Source organism: Octopus sinensis, linkage group LG10 (assembly GCF_006345805.1).
Source record: "Octopus sinensis linkage group LG10, ASM634580v1, whole genome shotgun sequence".
NCBI lineage: Eukaryota > Metazoa > Mollusca > Cephalopoda > Octopoda > Octopodidae > Octopus > Octopus sinensis.
This window is the reverse complement of record NC_043006.1, coordinates 63083115-63106479: the sequence shown is the minus strand read 5'-3', so window position 1 is coordinate 63106479 and position 23365 is coordinate 63083115. Positions and strand designations below refer to the sequence as shown.

The following is a 23365-nucleotide window of genomic DNA, read 5'->3' as shown; positions in this document are numbered from 1 at the left end:
GTACATCATGGAAAGTTTGCAGAGATATTCGCTTTTTAACTTAGCAGTTAATGTTGTGCTGCCAACACGACATATTGCGTCTGGTAAACGTATATGGAATAAACATAATTTCAAGTATATTAACCCTCAAAGTATCAGTCTTCGTGACACTATAGAAGTGAACCGAGTGCTTAAGTAGTTTGCTTCGCAATCACAAATTCTGAATTCGATTCCCTCGAAGGACAAATGTATGAATGCCTTTTACCACTGCCTCTGGTCAACTCAAACCTTGCAAGGGAAACTGTGAAGATACCGTCCAGCTCGGCTATTTCTGCAATCCTAGATACAGCACTAATAATATACTGTGTCGCTTTGTTTCGATCTCAAGATTGTGTCAAATTATATATGTCTGCGTGATACTCATCCAGTTATAGGCTAACTTAACGAATATGTAGTTCAGCTGATCCAATATTTTCTGTCGAAAATGCTGGAAGACCTATAACTTTGGTTATGCTGCATAATTGTCGAATGTCTCGTCAGGCTGTAGTGTTGTGTTCCTATTTTACAAACGTGAAACTCAGGTCATCCTGGATTTCATTTTCAAGACAGAAAATGTCTTCTGACCTCTTAGTTTTATTTAATTGTATTTTATGAATAATATTCAAGTATGTGCATGAGAATACATACATAATCCAAAACATACGAATCTGCATGTATACATAAATACAGACACACGAAAATGCCCTGTTGATGTTGTTGAAATTTCAATGACGGAGCCTTGGATCTAGGTTAGAAATCGTCTCTTTCTCTATTGGCAGGAAATCTTGAAATAAAACTGAATAGTGACACACACACACACACACACACACACACACACACACACACATACTTACACACACACACACATTTATATATAAATATACATATATATTAGATGAGCTTCTTTCAGCTTCCGTCTACCAAATCCACACGCCCACAAACCTTTGGTCGGCCCGAGACTATAGCAGAAGGTACTTGCTCAAGGTGCCACGCAGGGAAACTGAGCCTGGAACCATGTGATTTAGAAGTAAAGTTCTTATCACACAGCCACACCTGCGCTTGTTAAATGCAAATTTCAAAACGTTGGTTAAGGTATTAACAAAAGAGGCTGGCACGAGCCATTCCAGGTAAATATATCCCCGACAACGTCCATCTCATGCGATACAAATCTCAAAGCGGAGTAGAACCTGGCAATACAAAGTTGGGGGCTCTGATTAATTCAGATCAGTCGAAAACTTTTGATAGGGTCAACCATCTATATTTGGCGGTTACACTTATCGGTAGTTTCGGTCCCATCTTCCGTAGTTGTATTGCCGTGCTTTACAGCAACAGCTGCTCGATCGTTCGGTTGAATGGTCACGTATCGAAAACATTCATTATTATGCGCTCGGTCCATCAACTTTGGTCCCTCTCGCCTGTACTGTATGGGCATGAGCGCATATAAGACATGGGGACCGTGTCAGCATACGCGGATAAGTTTAACGTCATAGTGTCATCACTGCTCCAATGAAATATGAGGCAGTGATAGAAAATATCAGTGGGCATGCAACTCAGCACCTAGGGAGGTAGGTCCATACCGTCCAATAATATCATAGGATGTAGGAAGACGGATCGGTTTCATGTAACTCCACCTAATACTGTATTATATCGTTCTGTACTGTCATCGATCCAAAGAGGTTAGTACAGGGTTGGTTGGGCGAGACTCTAAACGGATGATGTGGAGAGGAAAGTGGCATGTCATTATTGTCTAAGTGTATTACATATTTTCTTCGTTCAACGAATCAGAAACTCTTATAGTATTGGAGGAAAAGAAACAAAGGTAGGAGTTGACTGAAGTAAATGGGGTGGTTTGGTGAATGAAGGAATTCATTTTATTCCAGTTCTCTTACTAATAGAGTGAAATGCTTATGGATGTTGAGGCGTATCGTTTCACCTTTTCTATAATCATGTATATTTATCTCTACTTTAGAAAATATATACTTTAGAAAGAAACAGTCATAAAAACGAAGACAATTGTTTTGTGTTAATAGTTTTCTGCTATTTCAAATACAAGTTTTTGAGAGGGTATTCCATCACATCCATAGATTCCTGGCTTTTATCAAATAATCAAAGAGTCACCGTGGTAATTCGTTTGAAATTTTATCCAAATCTCCTTGAAGTTATGCTTTAAGGTTCCATAAGCAGACAACCGTCTTGGATAAGAGATCATGTAGCCCTAGTAACGTAATACGTGAGAACAGGAGTGGGATAGTTACGACTGAAATAGATTTAAAATTATAGGGCTTTTCAACAAAAAGATGTTTCATCCTGCAATCTAAGCAGTTGAGAACGGGAAACTCGAAGTATTGAGAGAATGAGACTGATGCTACACAGAGTCAAGATTACAGCTCTTCTGACTTAGTTACTACAACTATGTATACTAACTATTACAATTAAATACAATTCTGTGACATAACCATTTTCTCTAAAACTGTATCTACTTAACACTCAGTTTTGATGTAAAGAAAGCTCAGTACAGTACCATTGCGCAAATAACTAATGTATTGCTTTGGAGCTAGTTTTATGATATTTATCTCTCTAAAGAACTGTTATAATTAAAAGTTTGAGCCAGACAGACGTAAGATAATTTCTTAATCGAGAAATTGGTCTGAAATTTGTTTTGTATAACGTTGCGTGATAACTTTATATCACTTATCTCTTAATTAGAGTTCTTATCTTTTCTCCGTTCAAAACACTGAGCTATGTATATAAGGTCTCAACTTTTAGGAGATGATGGTATATTAGTATATTTTTATTTTGAAAAGCTAAATAAGAGAACTATTTTTTAAAGCAATGTTTTAATCGTTGAATAGCTTATTTTATAATATATAAGGGAATATAACAGAAAAAAGTATATAATAAACGTAAAACTAATAAGAACCCAAGCATAATTTCTTATTTACGATTAAGAAATTATAATATCAGCAATGTGATTGAGATTTCTTCATGGTGACACCTTTCTTCAATAAATTACTAGCTAAATATTTAAAAGGGAATTCAGTCGAACTCATGGATTATTGTCTTCATTTAATTATCAGCAAATCAAAAAAGAAGACAAAAGAACTCCACCCCAAAGAAAGAAACATGAACATGGTAACTCGATTTCTCTGAAATAAGAGTCAAATTTACTTGAAATAACACTCTAACTTGCCAAAATTAGATGGACACATTGGATTATGTATTACTAAATACGAGCGAAGTAGTAATGGCTGAAATACATTTAATCACAAATCAACAAAGTTTGATACTGAATTGAACTGATTTTGAGCAGGAATATTAATGAATTAAACAAGTCTAATTTTGACAATCCTCACCATATAAGTAGGGAAGCTCATTTCGTGACTACGAGGTTTCCCGTTCGATACCACTCTTTATAATATAACTTTGCGTTGCCCTAAGTTGACTAGAGTTTCCCCAATGAAAATTGATTGACGGTATGGAACTCCGCCGAGAAACTATTCCATGCTTTGGTGTTATGCTTAATTTCCTGTCTGCGCGTAATGGTTAAGGTATAATGACTTAGGTTCACTTCTCGAATCGGATGAAGAATTCTTTGACGATGCGCTTCATTTTTCCTTTATCTAGTCCACACAGCTGTAAATGAATTCCTTCTACTGTAGACTAAGACCTCATAGAGACGTATTAGAAGCAAATCTTGCAAAAGATGTCAACGTCCGTTGATGATAGTTTGGTTCTTGGGTGCTGTCATGTCAGTAGTAAGCGTATAAGTTATCAAGGAATTAATTGATAGTTGCAGTATCTGTTAACCAAGATAATGCAGTGATAGCAACGGTACTAACTGTTCACCGTACTAAGCGTTGAAAGGTATCCTTACCCACATGATAATCTAAGGTTTGATACACCTGCCGTGACGTTAATATTTGCTTGAGGACCGTTGCAAGGTGCAACATAGGTGCAAACTCGAAATATGAGAACGTCTAAAATTTTCTTCCTAGCTTTTGAAATGCAGTTTTTCAGGGGTTCACATTAGAGAGGTGGATAAGTCGAGCGATAAATTAATGCTTCGGATTCTCTGTCGAACTTGATCTTCTATCTCTGGAAAAGACACTTACATTCCAATAGTCGACTTCTTCTTGGACAAGTGGTAAACTTCGTTGCCGTAATCAGCAGTATTACTGTATTATTGAGAAGAAATTCATTCATTAATAGTGTTGCGTTCGGCTGTATTTTCTGAAAATATAAACCTCCCCACTTTGTATAAATCTTCCCACTTTGTATCTTCAAACTCAGTGTAAGATTTATGCTTCCATTCCAGAAAAATGGACAAACACACACATACACCCCTCCCTACAGAACTGAGTTAACGATAGAGCGTCAACGTCGTCGCTTGACTTGCTAGAAATAGAAGCTGAATTTTCTTCATATCTCATCCTATTGACTTAAATAATGAAATATATATTGGATAAAATATTCCTAAAATGAGCTGGTTGCCAAGATTTGAAAGAATTTTGTCAGAGTTCGGTCAGGGTGAATCTAGCTTTAAATAACAATAACAAAAACAAGAACAGGAGATGCGAGGTGCGTTCAATATGTACCCGACTTTATTTTTTCCCGCCAAAACTAATGACACGTCGGAAAACCCTTTGCGTGGGAGGCGACGCTACTCTTGCTGCACGTGCATGAAGATTTGTCTCCGTTAAGCTATCTTGCCCACGGCTTATCTCTTCGAATCTAAGGAAATTAACAAATAAAATATTCAGCAATCGTGATTTGACTTGCTGTTCATTTTTTTAACAATTGTACTATATTCATGTCATTAATATTTTTCAGAATATTATGATCATACCGGAGTCACATTTTTATCCTCGTGTCTTTGTCACTTTTTTCTAAGTACACTTTATATTTGAAAAAGTTTGATAACTTTACAAAAGCATTAGAAGACTAATATCATTCTGTAAATTCATCAATTTTAACCGAATAATGTAAATGTAGATTGGACTCGGAAATTTTGCAATTTCCTGTGAAAGGTGTAAGCAAATGATTTAACATTTTACACTTCCTTTCAATAGAAAGCCTTGTTAAATAAAGTGTATGTTACGAGTACAGTGAAATTAGCAACTATCTTGTTACTTAGTGAAGTTAAAGAAATAAGTGTATAACAAAAATTAGACATTTCTATCTCCTTGATTCTTTCATTTTTGCGTTTTAAAACTAACACATACTTTAAAATTATGATCCAGTTTCGTAATTCTACGAAGAAAAATTTTCTCATCATTTTCGGTGTTAATTAATGAAGATAATATAAAATTGAAATATATCGGAAAACATGAGGGAAATAAAACGGGAAATTTATGAGAACATTTGCTTAAATTTGGCGACTAAAATTAATAAGTAAATATTTAATATCTGCTTGTATATAAATGTTTAATGTATATGTCTGTTTATACATTAGTACCTCCTTGTTAGATATGAAGGTGTGAAGGTGTATATTAGTTTATATATAACTGTGTTGCTATATATTATTTTTATAATCATATTACACGTATTCTGCATTGTGTTACTGCAATAAAAAATTGTATATGGCTAGTTTAATGTGTCTAATCGTCGATTATGTATTGAATAAAGAATAATATCACGTACGAGGTAGATAACACCTGGCTGTTTCAAACACAAGTACTCACAATGATGTAACACACACACACACACACACACACACATACGTATGCACGCACACATTCATACACACAGACATGTATATAGATTTACGAACAGATCAGACGTGAATAAAATTGTTGTTTCTTTTAACACATGAAGAAAAATAAAGATTGTCAAGACATGTCTCATGGTTCGCTTGCCACTCATTATTTGTCTGGCCAGGAAGACGGCTAAAATGAATAGCTAAGTACGAAGAGAAAAGCACGATACATTCATTTTTCTTTTATACTTTTATTATTTTACTCGTCTCATTCATTTGACTGCGGCCATGCTGGAGCACCGCCTTATTTAAATATTGATAGCAAATGGAAAGTTTTCTATTATACAGTTCACACAAATCCTCATATGCTAGTGTAGCTTTACCTTCATATAAATTTATAACAGATATTGATTCAAATACTTTATGATATAGAATTTATGAGAAAATGTGGACAGTCATAGGTTATCCAATCGACTCCAGGTAAAAGCAAAGTTGACATTGGACTTAGAATGTAAAGAGCAGAAATAAATACATTAAGGTACATTGTTTGACACTGTATCAATTCTACTCTCACTGCCAGCTTAACCTATTAAAACACATAAATATGTGAGTGTAGTTATTTGAATTAAACAAACACATACACACACACGCACATACTTATGTGCATATGTAAACCGTTTCACAATTGCTTAGTATACGATTTGCCTTATATTGCAACAAATATACATGGACAGAGATAACATAAGATGGACTACTCAAAGAAACCGGAATTTTGCAATATTATTTTATTCGCTTAGTTTTACATATTTACAATTTTATCGCCTTCAAAGTATACTTTATCTGAAGCAATGTATTGGTCCAGGAGCGTGTTCCACTGTTCGAAGCAGTTCTGGACTTCTTGCGAAGAGATGCCTGTTAACGCCTCTTTCACATTTTTTTGTTCACCCCTTCGACATCTGCAAAACGTTTCCCTTTAAGAACCTTTTTCAGTTGGGTGAAAAAATAGGTGATAAAAATAGCAGAGAACAGTCCTGTAGCTATGAAGGAAGACTGACTTCTAGACATGGGTCACACGCCCACAGGTGTGTGGACATGTCTTGATGTCACGAGAATCAGCTCTTCTATATGTAGAGCCTGTGCCTCAACAATAAGCTCGGGAAACTAGCAGAATAAATTGTAAATAAACCGGTACGATGCAACGGGAATTCACTGCTGAACCATATCAAAGAAAAATCATGAACTTCAGAGTTTGGAATGAAGGTCCAAAACTGTTGACGGTTGTAAAATAAGTATCTTTTCTACACTGGGCGCAAGGCCCGAAATGTTTGTGGTGGAGTCCAGTCAATTAGACCGACACCAGTATGCAACTGGGACTTAATTTATCGACCCCAAAAGGATGAAAGGCAAAGTCGACCTCGGCGGAATTTGAACTCAGAACGTTAAGACAGACGAAAAACCGCTAATCATTTCGCCCGACTTGCTAACGTTTCTGTCGCCTTTTGTAAAATAAGAATGGTATATAAATAGATAGCTAGATAGATAGGTGGATATATGGATATATATATATATATATATATATAGATAGATAGATAGATAGACAGATAGATAGATAGATAGATAGATAGGTAGAGAGAGAGAGAGAGAGAGAGAGAGAGAGAGAGAGTAGGACAGAGAGTAAAATAGAAACTGTAGTGCTTTGGGTTATAGCGATACATAATACAATTAAGAATTCTATTCATGATCGTACTGAATTTCGTTCCAGTGTTTCATTTTCTTTTTACGTAAGTCAGGCGAGTATAATGGAGCTGAAGAATTGTCTGTAAGACCTTGCAACGTTAGGTCCTGAATAGAGAACTTGTTTGCGTTGAATTGGGTATTACGCAGTAAAGCATTGACTTTCCTATTTCAACTTCCATCTGTCCATATGACGATGAAAAAATTCTGGTAATATATTTGCGTGAAATCGATCTCGTCTTCTTTCCTGTAGGAATAGTATTTACCAGTTTTTAGATCTAGTGTCAGGTCCAAAAAGTTCACTAAGATCTATTTCTTATTTCACATACAAGACAGATTTTTGTGTTTTTCTTTGCCAAGAAATTAATCATTATTCATTAAAACTTACTACTATCGTGATCAATCTGAGAATGAACGTTTGCCAATAAATACAGTAGCTCAACTTAAATTATCAAGTTCCTAACGATACTATTTATTAAATATTTCACCAAATAATCTCTATCATTCCCAAGGTGGCCTCTCAATCGCCTGAAATTATGCTCAAAATTTCTGGTGTATTTTTATCATAATCAATTATGCGAGTCAAAGCTATATATCTCTCTCTAGCAAGATAACTCTCCTTTTCCCTATTTATCAGCAGATACCTAAACACATGCGAACAAACATACACACATACGTAGAACCTGGCAGACGTGTTTAAATATATTCTAACGCAAACACAACCGTAGTACATAGATTCACACTCATAGATACACACACACACACACACACACACACACACACACACACACACACACACTCATGTGCGCGTGTGTATGAGGATGCATATTGCTGCGTGTGTCTGTGCGTGCATGTGCGCGCGTATACGTAGCTATATTTAGATACCTTCATACATAAATGAACGTATATTATTTATACATAATCTACTGTCTGTCTACGTATAGATAATATACGTTCGTCCACTCACTCTTATATATACATACATAGTCCATCTGCTTATTCCAATGTTCCAAATCCTAATGTTGATATTACATTTGTGTGAGATATACGTAAGAGATGGAAGTTCTAAGAAATATATTTTACCAACAGGAAATTGGAACAAGTTTCAATATTATTTATTCACTTTTACATATGTTACATTTGCTAAGAGGAGCTACAAAGTTTTATATGTCGGAAAAACATGTACGATGTCTCCAATTAGCAAATAAAATATATGTAATGGTGAAAAAATAATACCGAAAAATTTTATAATCTTGTGTTTTTATACATACATACCCACATACATACATATACATAGCTTCGCTTTCAGTCCCAATGTGTGACACATAAACAAATCAATATCGGTCGTCAAGCGATGCTGGAGACAAACACAGACATACAAATAAATGCATACATACATGTATGTATATATATATACATACATGTATGTATGTATATATATATATATATATATATATAATATATATATATATATATATAGGGAGAGTTTACGAAAAAAAAAACAAAAGACAAAGACAGGTGGTGTACAAAACAAACAGATGTATTAGTATAACGCCCAGGAATAGAAAAAGTCTTTTACAGCTTCGAGCCTACGCTCTTCCACAAAAAGGGACCCAGAAAAAACAAGGAAAGAAACAAGGAGAGAAAAAATGTGTGTAGTGGTTAACGATCTATCATAGCGACTGATATATATATATATATATATATATATATATATATATATATATATATATATATATATTATATATATATATATATATATATATATATATATATATATATATATATATATCAATGTATGTGTACAAATAATACGGAAAAATAGTTACCAGGTTAGCAAAAAAAAAGGTATCAAGTATGTAACATCCTACCAATGAAGGTAGAAATTCCCGTGTTTAGTGAAATGCTTTCAATTAACATAGATAAATACAGAAATGGAGTTAAACGGAGTTGTTATCAAAATCTTTATTCTTCCGACATATATTTCGAAGAAAACATTGGCATTATTCCAGAGTGAATAAAATGATGTAAAGCAACGCAATTTTTACATCGGGGAAAAAAAGAGAAACAAAACACTAGCCATTTTAACCGAAAGTGATTACTGCATGATAAAAGGAACGCTGGTAAGTTATTATTTTTTTAAAACCGTTAATAGATTTAACGTCATAGGTATTTTATAGAAAGAGAAACACATTTATCGGTCGTAAAGCGATGCTGGGGACAAACAAACATACAAATACATGCATGCATACATACATACATACATACATACATACATACATACATACATACAGTCTACGGAACGTGCTCTGGCATGGGTGGTGTGGATAGTGGTGACGGCATATCCACGTAGGGTGAAGTGGCGAGCAATGAGTTTAGACTGAGTCTCAAAGTCATGGTCGTCACCGCAAAGCCTACGTAGACGGAGCAATTGGGAATATGGGACGGAAAGCTTGGTGTGTTTAGGATGGGAGGAAGAGAAGTTGATGTATGAGTGTGAGTCTGTGTGTTTGTAGTGGATGGAGCTGGTGAGAGTGGAGTGATGAATGCTGACCGAAATGTCAAGAAAGGAGACAAAGGTATCAGAGATAGTGCAGGGCAGGATGAAAAGGTTTGATAAAAGAGAGGAAGGAGTCTAGATGTTCGCGGGAGAGTGAGGTCGCACCGATAGTCATCAATATAACGAGCGTATTGTTCGGGAGTATATATATATATATATATATATATATATATATATATATATAGTGAGTGTTCCACTCACGATCTGGTGATCGTGATTTCAAATCACGTGGTAGACATTTCCCTGTTCGGACTGTCTCAATTCGGTGGAGAGAGTGAGCTAAGGCGTGGCACGAACATTTGATCACTCTAAACAAATCATATGGGCAGGTCGTTCGACAAAAGCTGAACGCACATACATCCGCTTCGATGAGATAGTCCTTGATATATATATATAGAGAGAGAGGGAGATACTTAAACATATTGGATGTAAGTCTACGCCTTGTTTCATGCGTAGCAGGGCTGTTCATAAATAACGTGAACAGGACAACTAAGAGAGTAATGTGGAGCAGATTGTGGATTATGTTATGAGGATATGTATCCAATCTAACATGTAGAGTGTTAACGTACGTACGTACGCTTGTACGTACGTATGTATGTATGCATGCATGTATGTATTTATACACATTTATATATAAATACATACATGCATTAGCCACTACGCAATCTTTTTCTATCCTTGTTTCTCTCCCTATTTTTTCTGTGTCCCTTTCTGTAGAAGAGCGTAGGCTCGAAACGTAAAAGACTTTTTCTATTCCTGAGCGTTATACTAATACATCTTTTTGTTTTGTACACCATCTTTGGTTTTTTGGTTTTTCGTCTTTGGTTTTTTTCGTCAAAACTCCCTACACACACACACACACACATACACACGCACACACACATATATTATATATTATATATTATATATTATATATTATATATTATATATATATTATATATTATATATTATATATTATTATATATATATATATTATATTATATATTATATATTATATATATATATATATATATTAAATATTTATATTATATATATATATTATATATTATATATATATATATATATATATTATATTATATATATATATATATATATTATATTATATATATATATATATATACATATATATATATATATATATATATATATATATATATATATATATATAATATGCATGGGTACATATATATATATATATATGTATACGAGTGGGTACACAAAAGCAACGGAATTTTGCAATATTATTTTATTCACTTTTACATGCTTACACGTTCATCGCCTTCAAAGTTTTCTCCCTCTGAAGCAATGCATCTGTCCATGTGTTGCTTCAAATGGAGATATCATTGGTGTGTATGTTCTTCTCAAAGGGCTACGTCTCACATAGTTGCGATCAGATGGAGCTCCTTGGTTTTGCAACGAATGATCTTCCACATCTGTAAATTACGTAGCACCAGCTTTTGTCATCAATGATGACCTTCTATAAAGGGTCCGGATCAACTTTCAACTGTTCTTTCAGTTCACGATACGCATTCAGTGAGGCACACATTTTGTTGCAACTCTTCATTCGCAATTTCACGCTCAAAATTCGCGGCAGGGGCTCGAGGACATACCAGTCATGTTAAGAAATTCAAGATTAGGTCATGAAGTTTCACGATGTTTTCATTCTTTCGGTAGGTCGACTATCGCCCGAAACGAGGTTGGTCTTCAATCGACAATCGACCATTCCTAAAGCGTAGAAACGACCCAGAAACGTGTGTTTTGCCCATGTCAGCGTCCTTCTAAGCTGTTCGAAGCATGAGAACTATTTCGGCTCCCGTTTTCCTCTGTAGAAAACAGAATTTCACGGAAGCACGCTGTTCCTTCGTTTCAAGCCATCGCAAAAATTGACGAACAGGGGAGAAGCACCGCAAAACAAAAGCACACCACTTGGCAGTGCAACCAAACACAAAGACGCCGGTAGGCAGACTGGTGTTTAAGGGCCGCATAAAAAGTCTTCTAGCAGCGGAAGCCCAAACTACAACGGGCTTGTTTCAGAGAACGTTTCCAGTTTATTCATTTATTTTTATATGTTTACACTTTCATCGCCTTCAAATTATTCTCCATTTGAAGCAATGCACCGGTCCAGACTCGTTTTCCACGACTCGACACGGTATTTTTAAGGTGTGTAATTACATATGCGTGTATATTTATATACACGCATATGTATATACACAAATTCACATAAATATAAGGATGGAAAATTACAGAAGTGGTCAGTATACCTGTAGAGTTAATCCAGGCAAGAGGAGAAGGTATGGTAAACGTGGTTACTAATATCTGCAACGCAGTAACGAAAACAAGGGAATGCCCCAAAAGATAGACTCAGTTCTCATTAAAACTCTGTCCAAGGATGGTAACCTCAAACTGTGCAATAACTGCCGCACGATCAGCTTCATCAGTTACCTCAACACGTATTGTTGAGAATCAGTCTAAGCATTTTAAAATCCCAAGCTGAAAGAATAACTGCAGAAGACCAGGCTGGTTTCAGGGAACGCAGAAGCACTCTGGAATAGCTATTAAATCTCAGAATATTTGAGGAAAATATTAAGAACATCAAAGAAAATTATACTACCTCATCACAGATCTTAAAAGTTCCGCGACACGGTTCGGCACGAAATGTTGTGGGTTACAGTGTGAAAGTAACCATCAGTTCTAATCTGATTGAAGACATCAGAACAGCTATACGAGAAAGTGAGTAGTTCTGTCTACTACAACAGAGCGATCGATAACTGCTTTAGAACAACAATAGGATTACGTCAAGGATATCTTCTCTCACCTACCCTTTTCAACATCTTCCTTGAACGAATTATGCTGGATGTACACCGAAGAACTTAAAAGCCCTTTCAGCATTCGAGGAAGAGCTGTTGCAAACTTCCGATTCGTCAACGACATCGATAGTCTCTTAGGACTAAAAATAGAACGGGAAAGTTGGTGAAACGGTTACACAGTACCTCAAAGTGTTGCGGTGTGGAAATAATTGCCGAGAAAACCAAAACCGTGGCCGAGACATAACGTATCACAATTGATACCGTAGTCGACGGTCAAGATCAAATACCAAAAGAACTAACAACTCCGACGTAGGATCCAGGCTAGAAATCCTCAAATGACTTCTACAGGCAACTGCAGCTCTCGCAAAATTCATGCCAGTCTGGAAACATTTCCTTTTTTCTATACGCTTCCGAGGCTCGAACATAGACAGCGGAGCTGGAAAGATGTGAGCTGAATGGGAGTGTGAAGCTACAGCCGTATCCTCGGTATCACCCACAAAGAACACGTGACGAATAACGAAGTGAGCTTCAAAAGTCAAAACGAGACTGGAGTGGTAAGATCATATCACAAGAAGCCCTGGCCTAGCAAACAACTTGTAAGGCAAATTGCTAAGTGGAATAACATCAAAGAGTAGATAGACCTTAATTTCACCAACTCACATAGAGCAGCAGAAGACCAAGGTAAGTCGCAGAGTCTGGTTGCGATATATTCAATAGATCCCTCAAAGACCACATGGTGAAAGGATAGGATAGATGTATATACATATACATATATATATATATATGTGTATATCTGTAGTTGGTAAAATTTACACATAGGCGCGGGAGTGGCTGTGTGGTAAGTAGCTTGCCAACCAACCACATGGTCCCGGGTTCAGTCCCACTGCGTGACATCTTCGGGAAATGTCTTCTGTTATAGCCCCGGGCCGACTAATGCCTTGTGAGTGGATTTGGTAGACGGAAACTGAAAGAAGCCTGTTGTATATATGTATATATGTGTATGTGTGTGTGTTTGTGTGTGTGTGTTTGTCCCGCTAGCATTGCTTGACAACCGATGCTGGTGTGTTTACGTCCCCGTCACTTAGCGGTTCGGCAAAAGAGACCGATAGAATAAGTACTGGGCTTACAAAGAATAAGTCGCGGGGTCAATTTGCTCGACTAAAGGCGGTGCTCCAGCATGGCCGCAGTCAAATGACTGAAACAAGTAAAAGAGTAAAAGAGTAAAAGGAGTATACACAAAAATACGCACAATCACACATATATGTACATACAATTATATATGTGTGTGCGTATGTGTGCGTGTGTGTGTGTGCGTGCGTGTGTGTGTGCGCTGTGCATAGGAAATTAAATCTTTCCTCAGACATTGCCACTCGCAAAATAAACCTTGAAGGCCCGAGGATGAGTCTCAAAAATCCTTTAACATTGTTTTTATCGATAGTTTTCAAACGTTTTTTCTCAATCTGCAACTTAAAATTCCTAACGTTTCAATTTAAAACGCTGTTTTCTTTGATATTAAAACTTCATTACTTACAGACTTTATATTTTGATATGCTTGTGCATGTTGAAATAACTATCTGCTTTTATGAGATAGATTTGATGCCTTAAACATTTACGTTCAATTTGGTATTCACCTATGCATATATGTTATTTCATACGTAAAGTATTTCTGATAGCTTCCACTTTCAGATCCTTAATGTATTTCATAACTTAGGTTAATGTCGTATATACAGAAACAATATTATTTGTGACATTTTTTCTTTGTTCCAGTCTTAATTTATTTTGTAATGAATTACTGCTTCACAAATTCTTAACAGGGATATGATATATCAATAAGGGTCCTCAACTATGGATATGTAAAAAGATGTTGAAATAGAAATGTAGAGTATAAAAAATAACACTAAGAATATAATTTACTATGAATTGAAGCTGAAAATTCTGAAATCGTAACCCTCAATTTACGTTTTCGGATTTTCAAACGATTTATGCAAAAGTTTACCACCGTGACCTCACATAAAGATAAATATTCGCAAAGATATCTGAGTATGATATTCAACAGCAAATCGAGAATTCATTGATTTATCCCCCAAAATAAGGTTTTAGAAACTTTCTTTCGTGCATAGATAAGAATCTTTCTTATATTGAAGATATTCCAAGTTTCTTTATTCAGCAAGAAATGTATGCGCATTTGTTTAAAATAAAACCATTAAACACAAGCCAAAATTCTTCGAAATTTACATTAGGAAATTCGTTAAGAGATGCTTTGAAGAAAGTGCAGCTAAAGATCAAAGACTCGTGTCGGAGAATATAGAATAGCCTTTTGAATTTCTTTTAATAATAATAGTTTCTTTTAATAATAATATTAATAATAGAATTTCTTTTAATAACAATAGCTTCCTTTCAACTTTCAAATGTTTGTTTACTTATTTCCCTACAAGATAATTATTAGTATATCTTTTCTAGCACTGGTGGAGTAAGATTTAGATATTTCTTTTTTTATATTTTCGCATTCTGAAAATACAGATTCTAAATGGTAAATGTTTGTTGGTGATTCTACCTACACATATAAGTGTATATTATAATATAACGTTATTCATGTTAACATAGCGTAATATTTTTATTTGTGTGCCCCCTTCAATTAATTTACCATATAAAAATTGTTTCACCGTAGAACAACTGCATCAATATCATAAATCTTCAAAACAACATTTGGGAAATTTGCTGTGTGTATATATATTATATACACGTTTGCATGTATATGTGTATTCTCTATATATCTATCCATCTTTTCATCTCTCCATCTCTCTATCTAACGCACTGTTAAGTAATGAACACAGTAACGAAGCGAGAAAGTAAGTAAAATAGAGAAAATAAGAATGTGAGCTGTCTATCTATCTATCTATCTATCTATCTATCTATCTATCTATCTATCTATCTATCTATCTATCTATCTATCTATCTATCTATCTATCTATCTATCTATCTATCTCTATCTATCTATCTATCATCTATCTATCTATCTCTATCTATCTATCTATCTATCTATCTATCTATCTATCTATCTATCTATCTATCTATCTATCTATCTATCTAACTAACTACCAACCTATCTATCTATCTATCTATCTATCTATCTATCTATCTATCTATCTATCTATCTATCTATCTATCTATCTATCTATCTATCTATCTATCTATCTATATACACACGCATATGTATGTATATATAGCTATAATACATTAAAATTCAGATTGAATCTTGCTTGCTTGCAATGTTACTCAGGTAAACTGGCGCATAATGGGAAAAAACTATGAATTAACGTCGCTTTTGGATTTCGGTTTCCAAGAGTCATTATGTTGGTTCGTGCGTTGACGCATATTCTGTTGTGTCTGGAGATAGTCATTCTCCTTTAGTAACTTATTATTTAACACTCTCCCCGGTAAAGTTTTCACTCAATCACTTATTTATTTTTTCTAAACTTTTCGTTGACTCAGTCCGTTTCCCCGAGTTAGGTTCTTTTTGTTTGTTCGTGCGTATGTGTGTGGTTCAGTGTATGTGCGCATAAACATGTATGTATGTATGTATGTATGTATGCATGCATGCAAACATTTTGAAGGATTTAAGGATTTAAGGAAATGAGTGGAACCTTTACCGGTGAGTGTGTTAAATAATAAGACACTAAAAGGGAATGGCTATCCCCAGACACAATGAACTATGAATTAAGTCTACCCTGAAATGTAAATACGATCGGAATGAAACAAATTTCGCGTATATGGAAAAAGTTCCCGAAATTAACTTGATCCTGAAAGGGAAATAACCTTGGCCTTTCGATTATACAGTAACTTGACAACAAAAAATGTTTCTATTTTCGCTTTTGTTAAACACAATATTTTAATAATTTAGAAATATTTTTAGGGGAATATGATTTCAAAAATGTAAGTTGTTTGTACAATAAGTATTTATATTTTAGCTTTAAACAGACAATATTTTAATGGTTTAAAAAATTCCTTTTGGCATAAATATTTATTTTGGCATAAATATTTTGTAACCTCAGTGTGAAATCATTTTTTCCATAGGCTTTTTTCGAGTGCATTCAACGTATCTCACTTCTAAAGATTTGGCTGCTATTTCTAACACGCCCTGATACCACGTAACTGCTTTTTGCGATAAATGACCTGAAATACTTGTTACATGGTAGCAGGGTGTGCAAAATATAATAGCCAAATCTTTCCTTTTCTGGAGAAAGGAGCTGCTTACGCGTGATTTCAATGTCACATTCGTTAAAAAACCCCACGAAACAAAACTCCGTTGCTGGGAAACTCAGACTTTCCCGGTGTCCCAATGGATCATGGGTAGTCTGGTGTAGTATATAAAGGTATATAAGCAATGTTTATCGCCACATCAACATGGCGGTTCGACGTTACTACCGTATTTAACGCCAGGAAGAGTCTCTAGTATAAATTGCAAGCAGGGAAGCGAACTCTACCATCTTATAGCTATTTGAACCCATCATCAGTGGTGAACACCCGGCCGCCAGAGATAACAGGAATTCCTTCCAGCTCACAATATATAGAAAATCAAGCGACAATCAGTCACTGACCTTGCCTAACCAGCTACTTTTCCTGTTGATTTGTTGACCTTACAAAAGCTTTCGGATTTCTGAGTATAATCTGAAATTTTTCACGATCGTTCATGCATTTGACGCAGATGTGAAAAGTCTCATTTAGTGCGATGGCTCTTCCTCAGAAACTGTCAGCATTCTTATTGAAGTGAAGAGGATTCTCTGATTTTTTCCGAACTTGTTCAGCATTTTCTTCGAGGTTATGTTGAAGCAGGTTCTTAGAAATGTCAACCGATGGTACTTACGGCGAGCTGGCAGAAACGTTAGCACGCCGGGCGAAATGCTAAGCGGTATTTCTGGGTCGATAAATTAAGTACCATTTACGCACTGGGGTCGATATAATCGACTTAATCCGTTTGTCTGTCCTTGTTTGTCCTCTCTGTGTTTAGCCCCTTGTGGGCAGTAAAAGAAATAGGTACTTACAAGATCAGATGGGAAACTTCTCTCAATTGATTGTTAAAATGAAAATATGCAAGTACTCAGCAAAAGTTGTTTCTAGATGATGCAACACGGGCAACATACTCGGTGGAACAATTGTAACTTATCTTGGACAGCTTTAAAGAGCCTTCTCAAGACGTCAATTTTAACATCAGCTTCAAGAATACGAAAGTACTAGGAAAACTTATTGCGTATTGTCCTACCATTACCATCGACAACTACTGCAATCTGGAAGTAATCCATGAATTCTCATACCTCAGCACCACCATCATAGACATCTATAGAGTGTGAGATCAAATGACATACTAAAGGGCTCTTCAGATATAGCCAGATGAACGTCTAGGAGAGTATAAAATAACAAATGTAGTATGAAGAGCTTGCGTCCTCAGCACATGCTTTACGGTCGTGATCTACAAAGTTTCGACATCAAACATGAACATCATCTCAAAGCCTTCCACCAATGCAGCCTGTGACAGGCATTTGGCATCAAATGAACTGACCGACTCACCACCAATAATGGTCCTGGCTCGTGCCTCTTCATTCTGCTTCAAGTAAGTCGCTGTTCCACTCAAACTCCGTGTCAAATAAAAGGATCATACAATGCTTCCGAGAGAGACATGAATATTCTTTATATTGCTATTGAACACTGGAGAGGCATTGTTCGTGATTGATTGCACTGGAAGCTGCAACTATATACACACACACACACAAACATGCAGATAGAGACATACATACGTACGTACATACATAAATACATACATGCATACATACATACATAGATACACACATACATACACAGATACACACACACATGCGGATGTATGTACTCAAATGGAATGTTTCATATTTCTTTCCTATAATACTTTCGGCATCGAAATACACATTAAAATCTGAAAGTGAGTCGAAGATCCTCTCAGATATTAGTGTTTTGTTGTTCTTTATTAATATTTTTTTCTATTTGATACATTAAATAGCCAATGTATTTTATAAATCATGTTTGCTGCAAAAAATCTTCAAGAACTTTATTCTAGGAGCTGTTTATGCATTCTTCAAACATTTTTGGCTTATTCATGTGATGCTAGATTTGATATTTCCATATTTTCGTTCAATTATTTATTTCAGATCTTGTATTATATTTCTGTAAATAATATTCAAGATTTTTTTTTTACTTAATCCACATCATTAAGTTGCTAACGTTTTCAATTAATCATGTATTTTTCTTTCATTTAAAATGTTTACTATTTAGGAATTTTATTTTTGAGCTTCTTGCACTTTTTTCCTACTGTTTTTTGTCTATTTATGTGATGCTAAACTTGATACATGTGACATTTTCGTTCAATTATTTCCACACCTTGTATTTTTTGTTACAAAATATTACTTCTTACACTTTCTTCCTGTAGATCTTGAACGTATTTCATAACTTGGATACAATCATTAAAAAAGAAACAATATTTTCCATCAGATTAAAATTTTTTCTTTGTTTATTCTCAATTTGTTTTATAGAATATTTTTTCCTCACAAAGAATTTACAAGGATATATATCTAAGGCAACTTCATGTTATCAATGTAAAAAGACTTTGAAAAAGTTGAATACAATATAAAGCATGAAAATTATCTTTAACTCTTAAAGGAAAACTCACTTAACAGATCAAAAACGGAAGATATGGTGTTTACAAACATAAGTTCGATATAGTAGCTATCTAAAATTCATTTGTCATTTTTTTTGTACTCTTCTCTTTAATTCTAACTAATTTGATGGCTTAGTAATATGATTTCAAACGTTGCAAAACTACATTTTCTAGCACTGTTCACACTATGTTCCACTTATATGAATAATATAAACCTGAAAAAGTACAGGACAATTTATTACACCTATAAAGTATAGGACAAGCTATCGCCTCTAGTAAAGTAAAGAATAAGAAACGTTTTACTTAAAATATTGCAGCAAAGAATGCCAGTTCTTCTAATTTATCACTCTTTACAGTTATCATCTTTTAAATTTATTGTACAAAACTGTTCAGCTAATTTGTAAGTTTGTTTAATTAGTCACTTTTCTGTATTTAAGGCAGTAAATTACCAACTTCTACTTAAATAAGTATAATGTTATTTGTAAACTTTAATAAAATGAGTTTTAATACTCAAATTTTAATTTTAGTGGAAATATTTTAAGTTTCTTATTCTTTACTTTACTAGAAGTAATAGCTTGTCCTATACCTTTCCAGGTGTAATAACTTGCCCTGTACGTTTCCAGGTTTATAATAGTAAGAATATTACTTTTCATGCTCGCATTTTCCATGTAATCCATGATTTTTCCAGGCATTACTGTTATAAGATAATCAATAATGTCTCAATTAATAATTTAAGATTAGTTAAAATCTTAAATTATTAATTGAGACATTATTGATTATCTTATAACAGTAATGCCTGGAAAAATCATGGATTACATGGAAAATGCGAGCATGAAAAGTAATATTCTTACTATTATAAACCTGGAAACGTACAGGGCAAGTTATTACACCTGGAAAGGTATAGGACAAGCTATTACTTCTAGTAAAGTAAAGAATAAGAAACTTAAAATATTTCCACTAAAATTAAAATTTGAGTATTAAAACTCATTTTATTAAAGTTTACAAATAACATTATACTTATTTAAGTAGAAGTTGGTAATTTACTGCCTTAAATACAGAAAAGTGACTAATTAAACAAACTTACAAATTAGCTGAACAGTTTTGTACAATAAATTTAAAAGATGATAACTGTAAAGAGTGATAAATTAGAAGAACTGGCATTCTTTGCTGCAATATTTTAAGTAAAACGTTTCTTAAAATACTGGAATATAATATTTCAATTTTTCCATGTAAGTGATGATAATATTTCAATTTTTTACATGTTTAATTTAAATATATGTTGTGATTGAATTATTCGATATTAGCCATCCCCATCAAATTAATGGTAGGGATTTTTATCATGTTGTTGGTTGCACCATAGCTCATCAAAAGTTACAAGCAACAAAACCCCAAAACCATCAGTTACCAGACTCACTTTAAGTAACCTAATTTTGCAATATTAGAAGGTCACATGAATTCATTCAACGAAAACAATCCAGTGATTCTGAGATTGGTGCCCCCCCCCCCCACTTAATTTTTTTCCAAACCAAAATAGGGGATTTGCATCATATTAGGAGGTCAGGGTACTTGATTCCAGGCTAAAAATAATTTTTTTTTCTTTTCTTTTCTGAGTGAAAATCGTATGGTGTTAATATAGAAATTTACCATAATCTTGTTATTTAGCCTCAAATCAACCCTGATACTGTAAACCTATCATCAAAGACATTCCAGCCTTCAGCAAACCGTCTTTTTAGGGGTAATCTAGGATATTACATACAATGGGTGAGTGATTTAGGTAGTGGATAATTTGGCTGCTATTTTTAGCGTATCGATCAACCAAGTAGAAGATCTTTCATTGGTTCGATTGCGTGATGAAAGTTTTTTAACCCATACATGTCATATGTATATATATCATCGGCAGAAGTTAGAGAGTAAACCGAAAGCTGAGAGTTTCGTGTATTGGCATTTTATCAAACACGAATTTATCCATTGTCACTCTGTATCTTCTGACAAAATATCTTCTAAAATACAACATTTTGTCAAAAACGGCAAGAGTAAAACCTGTTCTATGTGACACATTCTACCAGTATCTGAAGTTTGAAAGTATTTAGTTAAAAAAATTAATTACATAATCTGTACGTCAAAGTCGACCTCGGTGAAATTTGAACTCAAAAAGGAATAATAGACGAAATAACGCGAAGCATTTCATCCGGCGAAATAACGTTTCTGCCAGCTCGCTGCCATAGGATGCAGGCATTAACTTTAGAAATATATTCTTATCTTTGTTGCTTAGGCGTTACCTCTTACTTCCTCATTTACTGATATTAAATATCGTAACATTTTTACCTCATAACTGTCTTTGTACTAATTTCTGTTCAATGCGACCAACGATTCTGAATTCTTCATGCATTTTTTCTATCATTTAAACCCATGAAAAGTATACTTTTAATTTAAAATTAAAAATTTCATGTTAGTTGAAGATGAATATCTGCCTTACAGCCCACTTGAGGTCTGATATATTTTGATGTAACTTTTTTTCTACTCAACCAAATCTCAAACTATTCATGCCAAAGTGTAGCTGGGGAGGTGACTTGCAATTTAGTTGAGAAGTGAATTAGCGGCCAAGCTTCGAAGCTGCTGCGATTGACGAAATGGTGGACTTAAGAATATATTCAACCACGGTAGTGGTTGAATGATTAGTTTAGTTGAGCGTTCACATCTCTTGCTTGTATATTTTCTATACATTTAAGAAATAAAAAAAATAACTCGAGGAGATGTAAAGAGTATTAAACGTGTTCTTGCCAGGTTGTACAAAATCAAATCCACAGACATAGTATTGATGATCTAACAGTTTTAATAATAACTTGTTACATTGGTTCAAGGTTATACATTATAGAGGAAGACATTGTCAAATATTTTCCTCATTATATTGAGATGGTAGTTATTTCACCAAATTCAGCAGAATAAAGCATTAAGTAGTCTAGACATCTACAGCGTTTAAAGATAGAATGTAAAAGGTAATTAAATACCTCAAGAGACTATCCTTGTACTCTGCTTAATTGTAGGTCTAAAATGTTTAGAAGGTGCAAACACATGGACAGGTTTCTTTTGTTGAATTTGAGGACACCCACCGCTCTGGATTGCTTTACAGTTTCGCAGACTTTGACGCATTTTCTCTTATTTTGTTCTGTACCAGCTGCATTAATTGTGGTGTCTGCATTCACAGAAGACAGGGATTTTAGTTTTCTTGCTTTCGTTTCTTTCTTCTCGTTCCATTATTTGCATCAACCTTCTTCGCGTTTTCCTTCTCGTTTCTTCATATTTTCTCACTTTCCAGTGTCCTTGTTTTGAAAACATATATAACGCATAAACAGAGCCTACAAATTTGCTTGAAGATAATATGCCTAGTTTAAGTATCATAAAAGCATGAAACTATTAGTAATGCCTTCAGTTGTGTATTAAATGGATATTTATCTCTTAGTGAGTGGAGTACAATTACTGCTGATTCTACCTACGTTAGATCTATAAACTACATACACACACGCACAAACACACACACACACACACACACACAAATATATCTCTATATATAAAGAATATATATATGTATATATGCATATATATATATACATATATACATACATACACACATATATATATCTATATATATACATATACTTATGTATATATATATATATAATATATATATATATAATATATATATATATATATATGCATATATGGGTACAGGACGTCGAAAACCGTAAATAACATGAAATACGAAAACAAACGAGTTGATTACATAAACAAGAAGAGAAACAAATGAACAATAATATGGGTCTTCGAAGGGCAGTTGCTCCTGTAAACGAAAATAAAATTTAGGATTT

General features: G+C 34.4%; 1 protein-coding gene and 1 long non-coding RNA gene across 8 annotated transcripts in view; both read right to left on the bottom strand.

Annotated features, from left to right (window-relative positions):
• LOC115216514 (probable G-protein coupled receptor CG31760) overlaps window positions 1-23365 on the bottom strand; it is an 895090-nt gene that overhangs the window by 267928 nt on the left and 603797 nt on the right. The gene's annotated exons all lie outside the window — the stretch shown is intronic.
• On the bottom strand, window positions 838-20438 carry LOC118765146. The gene is made up of 3 exons (XR_005001007.1): window positions 20316-20438; window positions 15914-15917; window positions 838-867 (listed from the first exon to the last, which is right to left on the bottom strand). It is a non-coding gene; the product is annotated as an uncharacterized LOC118765146 (long non-coding RNA).